A 20,444-nucleotide genomic window follows, 5' to 3' on the forward strand; every position below is an offset into this window, starting at 1 on the left:
TTCCAACAGGGAGATGGGACCGGCTAATCAACCATGGACAGATGGGACCGGCTATTCAACCATGTGGAGATGGGTCTGGCTGTTCAACCATGGAAGGCATGGGACTGGCTATTCAGTTGGGGGGAGATGGGGCTGGCTATTCAATGATAGGAGGCATGGGACTGGCTATTCAACCATGGGGAGATGGGACTGGCTATTCAATCATGGGGAGTTTTTTATTTCTTCATTTATGTGATGTGGGCTTCACTGGATATTGGAGCGTGGGGTGGGAGAAGACTGGATATTGAACCGTGGGGTGGGTGAAGACTGGATATTGGACCGTGGGGTGAAGGCTGGATATTGGACCGTGGGGTGGGTGAAGACTGGATATTGGACCGTGGGGTGGGTGAAGACTGGATATTGGACCGTGGGGTGAAGACAGGATATTGGAACGTGGGGTGAAGACTGGATATTGGACCGTGGGGTGGGGAAGACAGGATATTGGAACGTGGGGTGGGTGAAGACTGGATATTGGACCGTGGGGTGAAGACGGGATATTGGAACGTGGGGTGAAGACTGGATATTGGAATGTGGGGTGAAGACTGGATATTGGACTGTGGGGTGAAGACTGCATATTGGACCGTGGGGTGGGGAAGACTGGATATTGGAACGTGGGGTGGGTGAAGACTGGATATTGGACCGTGAGGTGAAGATTGGATGTTGGCCCATGGGGTGGGTGAAGACTGGATATTGGACCGTGGGGTGAAGGCAGGATATTGGAATGTGGGGTGAAGACTGGATATTGGAATGTGGGGTGAAGACTGGATATTGGACCGTGGGGTGATGTCTGCATATTGGACCATGGGGTGAAGTCTGCATATTGGACCGTGGGGTGAAGACTGGATATTGGACAGTGAGGTGAAGACTGGATATTGGATTGTGGGGTGGGCGAAGAGTGGATATTGGGCTGTGGGGTGAAGGCTGGATATTGGACGGTGGGGTGAAGACTGGATATTGGACCGTGGTGTGAATACTGGATATTGGACCGTGAGGTGAAAACTGTATATTGGACCGTGGTGTGAAGACTCGATATAGGAGTGTGGGGTGGGCGAAGAGTGGATATTGGACTGTAGGGTGAAGACTGGATATTGGGCCGTGGGGTGAAGACTGGATATTGGACCATGGGGTGAAGACTGGATATTGGACCGTGGGGTGAAGACTGGATTTTGGACCATGGGATGAAGGCTGGATATTGGACTGTGTGGTGAAGACTGGATATTTGACCGTGGGGTGAAGACTGGTTATTGGAATGTTGGGTGAAGACTGGATATTGGACCGTGGGGTGAAGACTGGATATTGGACCGTGGGGTGGGTGAAGACTGGATATTGGACCGTGGGGTGGGTGAAGACTGGATATTGCACTGCGGGGTGGGTGAAGACTGGATATAGGACCGTGGTGTGGGATGAAGACTGGATATTGGACCGTAGGGTGAGGACTGGATTTTGGACCGTGGTGTGAAGACTCGATATAGGACTGTGGGGTGGGCGAAGAATGGATATTGGACCGTGGGGTGAAGACTGCATATTGGGCTGTGGGGTGAAGGCTGGATATTGGACCATGGAGTGAAGGCTAGATATTGGGCCGTGGGGTGATGACTGGATATTGGACCGTGGGATGAAGTCTGGATATTGGACCGTGGGGTGAAGACTGGATATTTGACCGTGGGGTGAAGACTGGTTATTGGAATGTTGGGTGAAGACTGGATATTGGACCGTGGGGTGAAGAATGGATATTGGACCATGGGGGGGGTGAAGTCTGGATATTGGACCGTGGGGTAAAGACTGGATATTGGACCGTGGGGTGAAGACTGGATATTGGACCGTGGGGTGGGTGAAGACTGGATATTGGACCGTGGGGTGGGTGAAGACTGGATATTGCACTGCGGGGTGGGTGAAGACTGGATCTTGGACCATGGGGTGGGATGAAGACTGGATATTGGACTGTGGGGTGATGGCTGGATATTGGACCGTGGGGTGAAGACTGGATATTGGAGCCTGGGGTGAAGACTGTATATTGGACCGTGGGGTGAAGACTGGATATTGGACCATGGGGTGAAGACTGGATATTGGATCGTGGGGTGAAGACTGGATATTGGACCTTGGAGTGACATCTGGATATTGTACCGTGGGGTGAGTGAAGACTGGATATTGGACCGTGGGGGGAAGACTGGATATTGGATCGTGGGGTGGGTGAAGACTGGATATTGGACCATGGGGTGAAGACTGGATATTGGACCGTGGGTTGGGTGAAGACTGGATATTGGACCGTGGGGTGAAGACTGGATATTGGACCGTGTGGTGGGTGAAGACTTGATATTGGACTGTGTGGTGAAGACTGGATATTGGACCGTGGGGTGGGTGAAGACTGGATATTGGACCGTGGGGTGAAGACTGGACACTGAACGTGGGGTGAAGGCTGGATATTGGACCGTGGGTTGGGGGAGACTGGATATTTGACCATGGGGTGGGGTGAAGACATGATCTTGGACCGTGGGGTGAAGAGTAGATATTGGACCGTGGGTTGAAGACTGGATATTGGACTTTGGGGAGAAGACTGGATATTGGACCGTGGGGTGCGTGAAGATTGGGTATTGGACCGTGGGGTGAAGATTGGATATTGCACTGTGGGGTGAAGACTGGATATTGGACTGTGGGGTGGGTGAAGACTGGATATTGGACCGTGGGTTGGGTGAAGACTGGATATTGGATCGTGGGGTGGGTGTAGTTGGATATTGGACCGTGGGGTGTGATGAAGACTGGATATTGGACCGTGCAGTGAAGACTGGATATTGGACCGTGGTGTGGGTGAAGACTGGATATTGGACCGTGGGGTGAAGACTGGATATTGGACCGTGGGGTGAAGACTGGATACTGGTCTGTGGTGTGAAGACTGAATAATGGACGATGGGGTGAAGCCTGGATATTGGACGTGGGGTGTGTGAAGACTGGATATTGGACCGTGGGGTGGGTGAAGACTGGATATTGGACCGTGGGGTGAAGACTGCATCTTGGACCATGGGGTGAAGACTGGATATTGGACCATTGTGTGAAGACTTTATATTGGACTGCGGGGTGGGTGAAGACTGGATATTGGACCGTGGGGTGAAGACTGGATATTGGACCGTGGGGTGAAGACTGGATATTGGACCGTGGGGTGAAGACTGAATATTGGACCGTGGGGTGAAAACTGTATATTGGACCATAGTGTGAAGACTCGATATAGGACTGTGGGGTGGGCGAAGATTGGATATTGGACCGTGGGGTGAAGACTGGATATTGGGCCGTGGGGTGAAGACTGGATATTGGACCATGGGGTGAAGACTGGATATTGGACCATGGGGTGAAGACTGGATATTAGACCGTGGGGTGAAGACTGGATATTGGACCGTGGGGTGATGACTGGATATTTGACCGTGGGGTGAAGACTGGATATTGGACCGTGGGGTGAAGAATTGGTATTGGGAAGTGGGGTTTCTGAAGACTGGATATTGGACCATGGGGTGAAGACTGGATCTTGGACCGTGGGGTGAATACAGGATATTGAACCATGGGGTGGGTGAAGACCGGATATTGGACCGTGGGGTCGGGTAAGACAGGATATTGGACCGTGGGGTGGGGGAAGAATGGATATTGGACCGTGAGGTGAAGACTGGATATAGGACCGTGTGGTGAAGACTGGATGTTGGACTGTGGGTTGGGGAAGACTGGATTTTGGACCGTGGGGTGAAGACTGGATATTGGACCGTGGGTTGAAGACTGGATATTGGACCGTGGGTTGAAGACTGGATATTGGATCGTGGGGTGGGTGAAGACTGGATATTGGACCGTGGGGTGAAGACTGGATTTTGGACCGTGGGGTGAAGACTCGATATAGGACTGTGGGGTGGGCGAAGAATGGATATTGGACCGTGGGGTGAAGACTGGATATTGGGCCGTGGGGTGAAGGCTGGATATTGGACCATGGAGTGAAGGCTAGATATTGGGCCGTGGGGTGATGACTGGATATTGGACCGTGGGATGAAGTCTGGATATTGGACCGTGGGGTGAAGACTGGATATTTGACCGTGGGGTGAAGACTGGTTATTGGAATGTTGGGTGAAGACTGGATATTGGACCGTGGGGTGAAGAATGGATATTGGACCGTGGGGGGGGGTGAAGTCTGGATATTGGACCGTGGGGTGAAGACTGGATATTGGACCGTGGGGTGAAGACTGGATATTGGACCGTGGGGTGGGTGAAGACTGGATATTGGACCGTGGGGTGGGTGAAGACTGGATATTGCACTGCGGGGTGGGTGAAGACTGGATCTTGGACCATGGGGTGGGATGAAGACTGGATATTGGACTGTGGGGTGATGGCTGGATATTGGATCGTGGGGTGAAGACTGGATATTGGAGCCTGGGGTGAAGACTGTATATTGGACCGTGGGGTGAAGACTGGATATTGGACCTTGGAGTGACATCTGGATATTGTACCGTGGGGTGAGTGAAGACTGGACATTGGACTGTGGGGGGAAGACTGGATATTGGATCGTGGGGTGGGTGAAGACTGGATATTGGACCGTGGGTTGGGTGAAGACTGGATATTGGACCGTGGGGTGAAGACTGGATATTGGACCGTGTGGTGGGTGAAGACTTGATATTGGACCGTGGGGTGAAGACTGGATATTGGACCGTGGGGTGGGTGAAGACTGGATATTGGACCGTGGGGTGAATACTGGACACTGAACGTGGGGTGAAGGCTGGATATTGGATCGTGGGTTGGGGGAGACTGGATATTTGACCATGGGGTGCGGTGAAGACATGATCTTGGACCGTGGGGTGAAGAGTAGATATTGGACCGTGGGTTGAAGACTGGATATTGGACTTTGGGGAGAAGACTGGATATTGGACCGTGGGGTGCGTGAAGATTGGGTATTGGACCGTGGGGTGAAGATTGGATATTGCACTGTGGGGTGAAGACTGGATATTGGACTGTGGGGTGGGTGAAGACTGGATATTGGACCGTGGGTTGGGTGAAGACTGGATATTGGATCGTGGGGTGGGTGAAGTTGGATATTGGACCGTGGGGTGTGATGAAGACTGGATATTGGACCGTGCAGTGAAGACTGGATATTGGACCGTGGTGTGGGTGAAGACTGGATATTGGACAGTGGGGTGAAGACTGGATATTGGACCGTGGGGTGAAGACTGGATACTGGTCTGTGGTGTGAAGACTGAATAATGGACGATGGGGTGAAGCCTGGATATTGGACGTGGGGTGTGTGAAGACTGGATATTGGACCGTGGGGTGGGTGAAGACTGGATATTGGACCGTGGGGTGAAGACTGCATCTTGGACCATGGGGTGAAGACTGGATATTGGACCATTGGGTGAAGACTTGATATTGGACTGCGGGGTGGGTGAAGACTGGATATTGGACCGTGGGGTGAAGACTGGATATTGGACCGTGGGGTGAAGACTGGATATTGGACCGTGGGGTGAAGACTGGATATTGGACCGTGGGGTGAAAACTGTATATTGGACCGTAGTTTGAAGACTCGATATAGGACTGTGGGGTGGGCGAAGAGTGGATATTGGACCGTGGGGTGAAGACTGGATATTGGGCCGTGGGGTGAAGACTGGATATTGGACCATGGGGTGAAGACTGGATATTGGACCATGGGGTGAAGACTGGATATTGGACTGTGGGATGAAGACTGGATATTAGACCGTGGGGTGAAGACTGGATATTGGACCGTGGGGTGATGACTGGATATTTGACCGTGGGGTGAAGACTGGATATTGGACCGTGGGGTGAAGAATTGGTATTGGGACGTGGGGTGTCTGAAGACTGGATATTGGACCATGGGGTGAAGACTGGATATTGGACCGTGGGGTGAATACAGGATATTGAACCATGGGGTGGGTGAAGACAGGATATTGGACCGTGGGGTGGGGGAAGAATGGATATTGGACCGTGAGGTGAAGACTGGATATAGGACCGTGGGGTGAAGACTGGATGTTGGACTGTGGGTTGGGGAAGACTGGATATTGGACCGTGCGGTGAAGACTGGATATTGGACTGTAGGGTGGGTGAAGACTGGATATTGGACCATGGGGTGGGTGAACTCTGGATATTGTACCGTGGGGTGAGTGATTTTAAATTATTTGAAGGAGTAAGTCATGGCAGGAGATCTCAGCCCCGTGTTCTGCTCCTCTTGCTCCATGTGGGAAGTCAGGGACGCTGCCAGTGTCCCTGGCGACCATGTGTGCGGGAAATGCATCCAGCTGCAGCTACTTGTAGACCGCATTGCGTCACTCAAGCAGCGGGTGGATGAGTTTTGGAGCATGCGTGATGCTGAGAGGGTCCTGGATAGCACGTTTAGCGAGTTGTTCACGCCGCAGGGTAGTGCTGCACAGGCAGAAAGAACTTGGGTGACCATCAGGCGGAGCAACAGAGGCAGGCAGGAAGTGCAGAGGCCCCCTGCGGACATCCCCCTTTCAATCAGGTATACCAAGTTGGATACTGTTGAGGGGGATGACTCACCAGGGGAAGGCAGCAGCAGCCAGCTTCCTGGCACCAGGGACGCTTCTGCTGCTCAGAAAGGGAGGAAAAAGAGTGGGAGAGCAATAGTGGTAGGGGATTCTATCATAAGGGGAACAGATAGGCGTTTCTGTGGCCGCAAACGTGACTCCAGGATGGTTTGTTGCCTCCCTGGGGCCAGGGTCATGGATGTCACTGAGCGGCTACAGGGCATTCTTAAGGGGGAGGGGGAGCAGGCAGAGGTCGTGGTCCACATTGGGACCAACGACATAGGTAGGAAGGGGGATGAGGTCCTGCATCAAGAATTTAGGGAGCTAGGTAGCAGATTAAAAAACAGTACCTCAAAGGTTGTAATCTCTGGATTACTCCCAGTGCCACGTGCTAGTGAGTATAGGAATAGGAGGATAGAACAGATGAATGCGTGGCTAAAGAGTTGGTGCAGGAGGGAGGGTTTTAGTTTCCTGGATCACTGGGCCTGCTTCTGGGGAAGGTGGGACTTGTACAAGTCGGACGGGTTGCACCTGAACCAGAGCGGGACAAATATCCTTGCGGGGAGGTTTGCTAGCACTGTTGGGGGGTGTTTAAATTAACTTGGCAGGGGGATGGGATACAGAGGGGAGCTGAAATAGGGGGTGATGTGCTGCCAATTATAGTGAAAAATGCAAGTCAGCTTGGTAGACAGGGCAAATATACAAGGGCAAGGCTGGATGGCATCTATTTTAATGCAAGGAGTCTTGCAAATAAGGTGGATGAACTGAAGGTGTTGCTAAACACATGGGAGTATGATATTGTTGCTATCACGGAGACATGGTTGAGGGAGGGGCAAGACTGGCAGCTCAATATTCTGGGGTATAGAATCTTCAGGCGAGACAGAGGGGGAGGTATAAGAGGAGGGGGTGTCGCAATATTAATTAAGGAGTCAATTACTGCAGTAAGGAGGGATGACATATTAGCAGGTTCCTCTAATGAGGCCATATGGGTGGAGCTTAAAAACAAAAAGGGGGCAAGCACTTTGCTGGGAGTGTACTATAGGCCTCCAAACAGCCAGGGGGAGATAGTGGAACAGATATGTAGGCAAATCTCAGAGAAATGTGCACTAATAGGGTAATAATAATGGGGGATTTCAACTTCCCCAATATTAACTGGGATAGTCAGAGTGTGAAAGGCACAGAGGGTGTAGAATTCTTAAAGTGCATCCAGGAGAGCTTTTTGAGCCAGCATGTAGAAGGTCCTACAAGAGAGGGGGCGGTACTGGACCTAATTCTAGGGAATGTGGCCGGCCAAGTGGAAGAAGTGCTAGTAGGTGAGCACTTTGGTGACAGTGACCATAATATGGTGAGATTTAAGGTGGTCATGGAAAAGGACAGGGATGGGTCGGAAATAAAGGTTCTAAATTGGGGGAAGGCCGATTTTAATAGGATAAGGCAGGATCTGGCCAAAATGGACTGGGATCAGCTACTTGTAGGAAAATCCGCATCGGAGCAATGGGAGGCTTTCAGAAGGGAGATTGAGATCATACAATGGCAACATGTTCCCGTAAAGGTCAAGGGTGGTTCCAAAAACCACAGGGAACCTTGGATGTCAGGGGATATACGAGAATGGATTAGAAAAAAAAGGAGGGCTTTTGGCAGATACAAAAGGCTAAAGACGAAGGAAACCCTAGAGGAGTACAAAAAGTGCAGGGGGATACTTAAAAAAGAAATTAGGAGATCAAGGAGGGGCCATGAAATAACACTGGCGAGCAAAATAAAGGAAAATCCTAAGATGTTTTATAAGTATATTAAGGGTAAGAGGATAACTAGGGAAAAAATAGGGCCCATTAGGGACAAAAGTGGCAATCTGTGTGTGGAGCCGGAAGATGTAGGAGGGGTTCTAAATGAATTTTTTGCATCTGTTTTAACTATGGAGAGGGACGATGTAGACATAGAAATAGGGCGGGGGGACTGTGATATGCTCGAACATATTAACATCGAGAGGGAGGAGGTATTGGCGGTTTTAGCAGGCCTAAAAATGGATAAATCCCCAGGCCCGGACGAAATGTATCCCAGGCTGCTGTGTGAGGCAAAGGAAGAGATTGCGGGGGCTCTAACACACATATTCAGAACCTCTCTGGCCACAGGGGATGTGCCAGAGGACTTGAGAACCGCTAATGTAGTACCATTATTCAAGAAGGGGAGTAGGGAAAAACCGGGGAACTACAGGCCAGTGAGCCTAACATCAGTGGTAGGAAATTTATTGGAAAAAATTATGAGGGACAAAATTAGTCTCCACTTGGAGAGGCAAGGATTAATCAGGGATAGTCAGCATGGCTTTGTCAAGGGAAGATCATGTCTGACTAATTTGATTGAATTTTTTGAGGGGGTGACTAGGTGTGTGGATGAGGGTAACGCAGTGGATGTGGTATACATGGATTTCAGTAAGTCCTTCGATAAAGTCCCGCACAGGAGACTGGTCAAGAAGGTAAGAGCCCATGGAATCCAGGGTGCCTTGGCACATTGGATACAAAACTGGCTTAGTGACAGAAGGCAGAGGGTGATGGTCGAAGGTTGTTTTTGTGACTGGAAGCCTGTGGCCAGTGGGGTACCATAGGGATCGGTGCTGGGTCCCTTGCTGTTTGTGGTCTATATTAATGACTTGGATATGAATGTAAAAGGTATGATCAGTAAGTTCGCGGATGATACAAAAATTGGTAGGGTGGTAAATAGCGAGGAGGGTAGTCTCAGTCTGCAGGACGATATAGATGGGTTGGTCAGATGGGCGGAACAGTGGCAAATGGAATTTAACCCGGAAAAGTGCGAGGTGATGCACTTTGGGGGGACTAACAAGGCAAGGGAATAAACAATGAATGGTAAGACCCTAGGCAAGACGGAGGGTCAGAGGGATCTGGGTGTGCAAGTACACAGATCCCTTAAGGCGGCGGAACAGGTAGATAAGGTGGTAAAAAAGGCATATGGGATACTTGCCTTCATTAGCCGAGGCATAGAATATAAGAGCAAGGAGGTTATGATGGAGCTGTATAAAACACTGGTTAGGCCACAGCTGGAATACTGTGTGCAGTTCTGGTCGCCACACTACAGGAAGGATGTGATAGCTTTGGAGGGGGTGCAGAGGAGATTCACCAGGATTTTACCAGGGCTGGAGCGCTTCAGCTATGAAGAGAGACTGGGCAGATTGGGTTTGTTTTCCTTGGAGCAGAGGAGGCTGAGGGGGGACATGATTGAGGTGTACAAAATTATGAGGGGCATAGATAGGATGGATACTGAGGAGCTTTTTCCCTTAGTAGAAGGGTCAATAACTAGGGGGCATAGATTCAAGGTAAAGGGCGGAAGGTTTAGAGGGGATTTGAGAAAGAACTTTTTCACCCAGAGAGTGGTTGGAGTCTGGAACTCACTGCCTGAAAGGGTTGTGGAGGCTGGAACCCTCACAGCATTCAAGAAGCATTTGGGTGAGCACTTGAAATGCCATAGCATACAAGGCTACGGACCAAATGCGGGAATATGGGATTAGATTAGACAGGGCTTCATGGCCGGCGCGGACATGATGGGCCGAAGGGCCTCTATCCGTGCTGTATAACTCTATGACTCTCTACGACTCTTTGAAGACTGGATATTGGACCGTGGGGTGAAGATTGGTTATTGGACCGTGGGGTGAAGACTGGATATTGGACTGTGGGTTGAAGACTGTATATTGGACTGTGTGGTGAAGACTGGATATTGGACTGTGGGGTGGGTGAAGACTGGATATTGGACCGTGGGGTGGGTGAAGTCTGGATATTGGACTGTGGGGTGAAGACTGGATATTGGACCACAGCGTGAGGTGAAGACTGGATATTGGACCGTGGGGTGGGGTGAAGACTGCATGTTGGACCGTGGGGTGGTGTGAAGACAGGATATTGGACCGTGGGGTGGGTTGAAGACTGGATATTGGACTGTGGGGTGAAGACTGGATATTGGTCTGTGGGGTGAAGACTGCACATTGGACCGTGGGGTGAAGACTGCTTATTGGACCGTGGGGTGAAGTCTGCATATTGGACCGTGGGGTGAAGACTGGATATTGGACCGTGGGGTGAAGACTGGATATTGTACCATGGGGTGAGTGAAGACTGGATATTGGACCGTGGGGTGAAGACTGGTTATTGGACCGTGGGGTGAAGACTGGATATTGGACTGTGGGGTGAAGACTGTATATTGGACTGAGTGGTGAAGACTGGATATTGGACCGTGGGGTGGGTGAAGACTGGATATTGGACCGTGGGGTAGGTGAAGACTGGATATTGGACCGTGGGGTGAAGACTGGAAATTGGACCGTGGGTTGAAGACTGGATATTTGACCGTGGGTTGAAGACTGGATATTTTACCGTAGGGTGGGTGAAGACTGGATATTGGACCGTGGGGTGAAGACTGGATATTGGACCACAGGGTGAGGTGAAGACTGGATATTGGACCGTGGGGTGGGGTGAAGACTGGATGTTGGACCGTGGGGTGCTGTGAAGACAGGATATTGGACCATGGGGTGGGTTGAAGACTGGATATTGGACTGTGGGGTGAAGACTGGATATTGGACCGTGGAGTGAAGACTGCATATTGGACCGTGGGGTGAAGACTGCATATTGGACCGTGGGGTGAAGTCTGCATATTGGACCGTGGGGTGAAGACTGGATATTGGACCGTGGGGTGAAGACTGGATATTGGACTGTGGGGTGAAGACTGGATATTGGACCGTGGGGTGAAGACTGGATATTGGATCGTGGGGTGAGTGAAGACTGGATATTGGACCGTGGCGTGAAGACTGGATATTGGGCCGTGGGGTGAAGACTGGATATTGGGCCGTGGGGTGAAGACTTGATATTGGACCGTGGGGTGGGTGAAGTGTGGATATTGTAACGTGGGTTGAAGACTGGATATTGGACCATGGTGTGAAGACTAGATATTGGACCGTGGGGTGAAGACTGGATATTGGACTGTGGGGTGGGTGAAGACTGGGTATTGGACCGTGGGGTGAAGACTGGATATTGGACCGTGGGGTGAAGACTGGATATTGGACCGTGGGGTGAAGACTGGATATTGGACCGTGGTGTAAAGATTGGATATTGGACTGTGGGGTGGGTGAAGACTGGATATTGGGCCGTGGGGTGGGTGAAGACTGGAAATTGGACCGTGGGGTGAAGACTGGATATTGGACCATGGGGTGAAGACTGGATATTGGACTTTGGGGTGAAGACTGTATATTGGACCGTGGGGTGAAGACTGGATATTTGACCGTAGGGTGGGTGAAGACTGGATATTGGACCGCAGGTTGAGGTGAAGACTGGATATTGGACCGTGGGGTGGGGTGAAGACTGGATATTGGACTGTGGGGTGAAGACTGGATATTGGACCGTGTGGTGAAGACGGCATATTAGACCGTGGGGTGAAGACTGCATATTGGACCGTAGGGTGAAGTCTGCATATTGGACCGTGGGGTGAAGACTGGATATTGGACCGTGAGGTGAAGACTGGATATTGGACCGTGAGGTGAAGACTGTATATTGGATCGTGGGGTGGTTGAAGACTGGATATTGGACCGTGTGGTGAATTCTGGATATTGGACCATGGGGTGGGTGAAGACTGGATTTTGGACCGTGGGTTGAAGACTGGGTATTGGACCATGGGGTGAAGACTGGATATTGGACTGTGGGGTGAAGACTGGGTATTGGACCATGGGGTGAAGCCTGGATATTGGACGTGGGTTGGGTGAAGACTGGATATTAGGCGATGGGGGTGGGTGAAGACTAGATATTAGTCAGTCGGGTGAAGACTGGATATTGGACTGTGGGGTGGGTGAAGACTGGATAATGGACCGTGGAGTGGGTGACGTCTGGATATTGTACCGTGGGGTGAGTGAAGACTGGATATTGGACTGTGGGGTGAAGACTGGATATTGGACAGTGGGGTGAAGACTGGATATTGGACCGTGGGGTGAAGACTGGATATTGGACCGTGGGGTGAAGACTGGATATTGGAACGTGGGGTGGGTGAAGACTGGATATTGGACCGTGGGGTGGGTGAAGACTGGATATTGGACCATGGGGTGAAGAATGGATATTGGACCGTGGGGTGAAGAATGGATATTGGACCTTGGGGTGAAGACTGGATTTTGGACCGTGGGGTGAAGACTGGATATTGGACCGTGGGGTGAAGACTGGATATTGGACCGCAGGGTGAAGACTGGATATTCGACTGCGGGGTGGGGGAAGACTGGATATTGGACCGTGGGTTGGGGGAAGACTGGATATTGGACCGTGGGGTGAAGACTGGATATTGGACTGTGGGGTGAAGACTTGATATTGGACCATGGGGTGAAGACTGGATATTGGACCGTGGGGCGGGGGAAGAATGGATATTGGACCGTGGGGTGAAGGCTGGATTTTGGACCGTGGGGTGAAGACTGGTTATTGGACCGTGGGGTGAAGACTGGACATTGGACCGTGGGGTGAAGACTGGATATTGGACCGATGGGTGAAGACTGGTTATTGGACCGTGGGGTGAAGACTGGACATTGGACCATGGGGTGAAGACTGGTTATTGGACCGTGGGGTGAAGACTGGACATTGGACCGTGGGGTGAAGACTGGATATTGGACTGTGGGGTGAAGACTGCATATTGGACCGTGGGTTGAAGACTGCATATTTGACCGTGGTGTGAAGACTGGATATTGGACTGTGGGGTGAAGGCTAGATATTTGACAGTGGTGTGAAGACTGGATATTGGAGCGTGGGGTGAAGACTGGATATTGGATCGTGGGGTGGGTGAAGACTGGATATTTTACCATGGAGTGATGACTGGATATTGGACTGTGGGATGAAGACTGGATATGGAACTGTAGGGTGGGTGAAGACTGGATATTGGACCGTGGGGTGGGTGAAGACTGGATATTGGACTGTGGGGTTGGTGAACTCTGGACATTGTACCGTGGGGTGAGTGAAGACTGGATATTGGACCGTGGGGGGAAGACTGGGTATTGGACCGTGGGGTGAAAACTGGATATTGGACTGTGGGGTGAAGACTGTATATTGGACCGTGGGGTGAAGACTGGATATAGGACCGTGGGGTGGGTGAAGACTGGATATTGGACCGAGGGGTGGGTGAAGTCTGGATATTGGAACGTGGGGTGAAGACTGGAAATTGGACCGTGGGTTGAAGACTGGATATTTGACCGTGGGTTGAAGACTGGATATTTTACCGTAAGGTGGGTGAAGACTGGATATTGGACCATGGGGTGAAGGCTGGATATTGGACCGCAGGGTGAGGTGAAATCTGGATATTGGACCGTGGGGTGGGTTGAAGACTGGATATTGGACCTTGGGGTGGTGTAAAGACAGGATATTGAACCGTGGGGTGGGTTGAAGACTAGATATTTGACTGTGGGGTGAAGACTGGATATTGGACCGTGGGGTGAAGACTGCATATTGGACCGTGGGGTGAAGACTGCATATTGGACTGTGGGGTAAAGACTGGATATTGGACCGTGGGATGAAGACTGGATATTGGATCGTGGGGTGGGTGAAGACTGGATATTGGACCGTGGGGTGAAGACTGGATATTGGTCCGTGGGGTGCGTGAAGATTGGGTGTGGGACCGTGGGGTGAACACTGGATATTGGACCGAGGGGTGAAGACTGGATATTTGACTGTGGGGTGGGTGAAGACTGGATATTGGACCGTGGGGTTAAGACTGGATATTGGACCGTGGGCTGAAGACTGGATATTGGACCTTGGGGTGACATCTGGATATTTTACCGTGGGGTGAGTGAAGACTGGATTTTGATCCGTGGGGTGAAGACTGGATATTGATCCGTGGGTTGAAGACTGGATATTGGACCGTGTGTTGGGTGAAGACTGGATATTGGACAGTGGGGTGAAGACTGGATATTGTACCGTGAGGTGAAGCCTGGATATTGGACGTGGGGTGGGTGAACACTGGATATTGGACTGTGGGGTGGGCGAAGTGTGGATATTGAACCGTGAGGTGAAGTCTGGATGTTGGGCCATGGGGTGAAGACTGCATATTGGGCCGTGGGGTGGGTGAAGTCTGGATATTGTACCGTGGGGTGAAGACTGGAAATTGGACCGTGGGGTGAAGACTGGATATTGTACCATGGTGTGAAGACTGGATATTGGACTGTGGGGTGGGTGAAGACTGGATATTGTACCATGGTGTGAAGACTGGATATTGGACTGTGGGGTGGGTGAAGACTGGCTATTGGGCCGTGGGGTGTGTGAAGACTGGATATTGGACCGTGGAGTGGGTGAAGTCTGGATGTTGTACCGTGGGGTGAGTGAAGACTGGATATTGAACTGTGGGGTGAAGACTGGATATTGGACCGTGGGGTGAAGACTGGATATTGGACTGTAGGGTGAAGACTGGATATTGGACCGTGGGGTGGGTGAATACTGGATATTGGACCGTGGGGTGGGTGAAGACTGGATATTGGACTGTGGGGTGAAGACTGGATATTGGACCGTGGGGTGAAGACTGGATATTGGACCGTAGGGTGAAGACTGGATATTGGACCGTGGGTTGGGGTAAGACTGGATATTGGACCGTGGGGTGAAGGCTGGGTATTGGACTGTGGGGTGAATACTGGATATTGGATGATGGGGTGAAGACTGGATATAGGACCGTGGGTTCGGGTAAGACACGATATTGGACCGTGGGGTGGGGGAAGAATGGATATTGGACCGTGGGGTGAAGACTAGATATTGGACCGTGTGGTGAAGACTGGTTATTGAACCATGGGCTGAAGACTGGATGTTGGACAGTGGGGTGGGGTGAAGACTTGATACTGGACCGTGGGGTGGGGTGAAGACTTGATATTGCACCGTGGGGTGGGGTGAAGACTGGATATTGGACCGTGGGGTGAAGACTGGATATTGGACCGTAGGGTGAAGACTGCATATTGAACTGTGGGGTGAACAGTGCATATTGGAACATGTGGTGAAGCCTGCATATTGGACCATGGGGTGAAGACTGGATATTGGACTGTGGGGTGAAGGCTAGATATTTGACAATGGGGTGAAGACTGGATATTGGATCGTGGGGTGAAGACTGGATATTGGATCATGGTGTGGGTGAAGACTGGATATTGGACAATGGGGTGAAGACTGGATATTGGACTGTAGGGTGGGTGAAGGCTGGATATTGGACCGTGGGGTGGGTGAAGACTGGATATTGGACCGTGGGGTGGGTGAACTCTGGAAATTGTACCGTGGGGTGAGTGAAGACTGGATATTGGACCGTGGGGTGAAGACTGGATATTGGACCGTGGGGTGAAGACTGGATGTTGGACTGTGGGGTGATGACTGGATATTGGACCGTGAGGTGGGTGAAGAATGGATATTGGGACGTGGGGTGGGTGAAGACTGGATATTGGAATGTGGGGTGGGTGAAGACTGGATATTGGACTGTGGGGTGGGTGTAGACTGGATATTGGACCGTGGGGTGGGATGTAGACTGGATATTGGACCGTGGGGTGGAAGAAGCCTGGATATTGGACCGTGGTGTGAAGACTGGATATTGCACTGTGGGGTGAAGACTGGGCATTGGACCGTGGGGTGAAGACTGGATATTGGACCGTGGGGTGGGTGAACAGTGGATATTGGACCATGGGGTGAAGACTGGATATTGGACCGTGAGGTGGGTGAAGACTGGATATTGGAACGTGGGGTGGGTGAAGACTAGATATTGGAACGTAGGGTGGGTGAAGACTGGATATTGGACCGTGGGGTGGGTGAAGACTAGATATTGGACCATGGGGTGGGATGAAGACTGGATATTGGACCGTGGGGTGGATGAAACCTGGATATTTGACCGTGGTGCGAAGTCTGGATATTGCACTGTGGAGTGAAGACTGGGTATTGGACCGTGGGGTGAAGACTGGATAGTGGACCGTGGGGTGAAGACTGGATATTGGACCGTGGGGTGAAGACTGGGTATTGGACCATGGGGTGAAGACTGGATATTGGACCGTGGGGTGACGAATGGATATTGGACCATGGGGTGGGTGAAGACTGGATATTGGACCGTGGGTTGAAGACTGGATATTGGACCGTGGGGTGGGTGAAGACTGGATATTCGACCATGGGGTGAAGACTGGTTATTGGGCCGTGGGGTGAACACTGGATATTGGACCGTGGGGTAAAGACTGCATATTGGACCGTGGGGTGAAGAATGGATATTGGACCGTTGGTTGAGTGAAGACTGGATATTGGACCGTGGAGTGAAGACTGGCTATTGGACCGTGGGGTGAAGACTGGATATTTGACCGTGGTGTGAAGACTGGATATTTGACCGTGGGGTGGAGTGAGACTGGTTGATGGACTGTGAGGTGAAGACTGGATATTGGACCGTGGGGTGGGTGAAGATGGGATATTGGACCATGGGGTGAAGACTGGATATTGGACCGTGGGCTGAAGAATGGATATTGGACCGTGGGGTGGAGTGAGACTGGTTGATGGACCGTGAGGTGACGACTGGATATTGGACCGTGGGGTGGGTGAAGTTGGGATATTGGACCATGGGGTGAAGATTAGATATTGGACCGTGGGGTGGTTGAAGACTGGATTTGGACCGTGGGGTGGGTGAAGACTGGATATTGGACCGTGGGGTGAAGACTGGATATTGGACCATGGGGTGAAGACTGTATATTGGACTGTGGGGTGAAGACTGGATATTGGACCATGGGGTGATGACTGGATATTGGACCGTGGGTTGAACACTGGATGTTGGACCATGGGGTGAGTGAAGACTGGATATTAGACCGTGGGTGAAGACTGGATATTGGACCGTGGGTTGAACACTGGATGTTGGACCATGGGGTGGGTGAGACTGGATATTGGACCGTGGGGTGAAGACTGGATATTGGACCTTGGGGGAAGACTGGATATTGGACCATGGGGAGAAGACTGGATATTGGAACGTGGGATGGGTGAAGACTGGGTATAGGACCGTGGGATGACGACTGGATATTGGACCGTGGGGTGGGTGAAGACTGGATATTGGACCGTGGGGTGGGATGTAGACTGGATATTGGACCGTGGGGTGGAAGAAGCCTGGATATTGGACCGTGGTGTGAAGACTGGATATTGCACTGTGGGGTGAAGACTGGGCATTGGACCGTGGGGTGAAGACTGGATATTGGACCGTGGGGTGGGTGAACAGTGGATATTGGACCATGAGGTGAAGACTGGATATTGGACCGTGAGGTGGGTGAAGACTGGCTATTGGAACGTGGGGTGGGTGAAGACTAGATATTGCAACGTAGGGTGGGTGAAGACTGGATATTGGACCGTGGGGTGGGTGAAGACTGGATATTGGACCATGGGGTGGGATGAAGACTGGATATTGGACCGTGGGGTGGATGAAACCTGGATATTTGACCGTGGTGCGAAGTCTGGATATTGCACTGTGTAGTGAAGACTGGATAGTGGACCGTGGGGTGAAGACTGGATATTGGACCGTGGGATGAAGACTGGGTATTGGACCATGGGGTGAAGACTTGATATTGGACCGTGGGGTGACGAATGGATATTGGACCATGGGGTGGGTGAAGACTGGATATTGGACCGTGGGTTGAAGACTGGTTATTGGGCCGTGGGGTGAACACTGGATATTGGACCGTGGGGTAAAGAATGCATATTGGACCGTGGGGTGAAGAATGGATATTGGACCGTTGGTTGAGTGAAGACTGGATATTGGACCGTGGAGTGAAGACTGGCTATTGGACCGTGGGGTGAAGACTGGATATTTGACCGTGGGGTGGAGTGAGACTGGTTGATGGACTGTGAGGTGAAGACTGGATATTGGACCGTGGGGTGGGTGAAGATGGGATATTGGACAATGGGGTGAAGACTGGATATTGGACCGTGGGCTGAAGACTGGATATTGGACCGTGGGGTGGAGTGAGACTGGTTGATGGACCGTGAGGTGACGACTGGATATTGGACCGTGGGGTGGGTGAAGTTGGGATATTGGACCATGGGGTGAAGATTAGATATTGGACCGTGGAGTGGTTGAAGACTGGATTTGGGCCGTGGGGTGGGTGAAGACTGGATATTGGACCGTGGGGTGAAGACTGGATATTGGACCATGGGGTGAAGACTGTATATTGGACTGTGGGGTGAAGACTGGATATTGGACCATGGGGTGATGACTGGATATTGGACCGTGGGTTGAACACTGGATGTTGGACCATGGGGTGAGTGAAGACTGGATATTAGACCGTGGGTGAAGACTGGATATTGGACCGTGGGTTGAACACTGGATGTTGGACCATGGGGTGGGTGAGACTGGATATTGGACCGTGGGGTGAAGACTGGATATTGGACCTTGGGGGAAGACTGGATATTGGACCATGGGGAGAAGACTGGATATTGGAACGTGGGATGGGTGAAGACTGGGTATAGGACCGTGGGGTGACGACTGGATATTGGACCGTGGGGTGGGTGAAGACTGGATATTGGACCGTGGGGTTGGTGAACTCTGGATATTGTACCATGGGCTGAGTGAAGACTGGATATTGGACCGTGGGGTGAAGACTGGATATTGGACCGTGGGGTGAAGACTGGATATTGGACTGTGGGTTGAAGACTGTATATTGGACCGTGGGGTAAAGACTGGATATAGGACCGTGGGGTGGGTGAAGACTGGATATTGGACCGAGGGGTGGGTGAAGACTGGATATTGGACCGTGGGGTGAAGACTGGATATTGGACTGTGGGGTGAAGACTGTATATTGGACCGTGGGGTGAAGACTGGATATAGGACCGTGGGGTGGGTGAAGACTGGATATTGGACCGAGGGGTGGGTGAAGTCTGGATATTGGACTGTGGGGTGAAGACTGGAAATTGGACCGTGGGTTGAAGACTGGATATTTGACCGTGGGTTGAAGACTGGATATTTTACCGTAAGGTGGGTGAAGACTGGATATTAGACCATGGGGTGAAGGCTGGATATTGGACCGCAGGTTGAGGTGAAATCTGGATATTGGACCGTGGGGTGGGTTGAAGACTGGATATTGGACCTTGGGGTGGTGTAAAGACAGGATATTGAACCGTGGGGTGGGTTGAAGACTAGATATTTGACTGTGGGGTGAAGACTGGATATTGGGCTGTGGGGTGAAGACTGCATATTGGACCGTGGGGTGAAGACTGCATATTGGACCGTGGGGTGATGTCTGCATATTGGACCGTGGGGTGAAGACTGGATATTGGACCGTGGGATGAAGACTGGATATTGGTCCGTGGGGTGAAGACTGGATATTGGACCGTGGGATGAAGACTGGATATTGGATCGTGGGGTGGGTGAAGACTGGATATTGGACCGTGGGGTGAAGACTGGATATTGGTCCGTGGGGTGCGTGAAGATTGGGTTTGGGACCGTGGGGTGAACACTGGATATTGGACCGAGCGGTGAAGACTGGATATTTGACTGTGGGGTGGGTGAAGACTGGATATTGGATCGTGGGGTGGGTGAAGTCTGGATATTGGACTGTGGGGTGAAGACTGGAAATTGGACCGTGGGTTGAAGACTGGATATTTGACCGTGGGTTGAAGACTGGATATTTTACCGTAAGGTGGGTGAAGACTGGATATTAGACCATGGGGTGAAGGCTGGATATTGGACCGCAGGTTGAGGTGAAATCTGGATATTGGACCGTGGGGTGGGTTGAAGACTGGATATTGGACCTTGGGGTGGTGTAAAGACAGGATATTGAACCGTGGGGTGGGTTGAAGACTAGATATTTGACTGTGGGGTGAAGACTGGATATTGGGCTGTGGGGTGAAGACTGCATATTGGACCGTGGGGTGAAGACTGCATATTGGACCGTGGGGTGATGTCTGC

General features: G+C 51.4%; 1 protein-coding gene across 1 annotated transcript in view; it reads left to right on the forward strand.

The window, feature by feature from the left end:
- The window catches only part of LOC147091393 (alpha-2-macroglobulin-like), a 1,124,424-nt gene that overhangs the window by 893,700 nt on the left and 210,280 nt on the right, over positions 1–20,444 (forward strand). The window lies entirely within an intron of this gene.

The sequence above is a fragment of the Somniosus microcephalus genome, unplaced genomic scaffold, assembly GCF_052327205.1.
Source record: "Somniosus microcephalus isolate GS21.2 unplaced genomic scaffold, FLI_Smic_1.0 unresolved_chr3, whole genome shotgun sequence".
NCBI classification, from domain to species: Eukaryota; Metazoa; Chordata; class Chondrichthyes; order Squaliformes; family Somniosidae; genus Somniosus; species Somniosus microcephalus.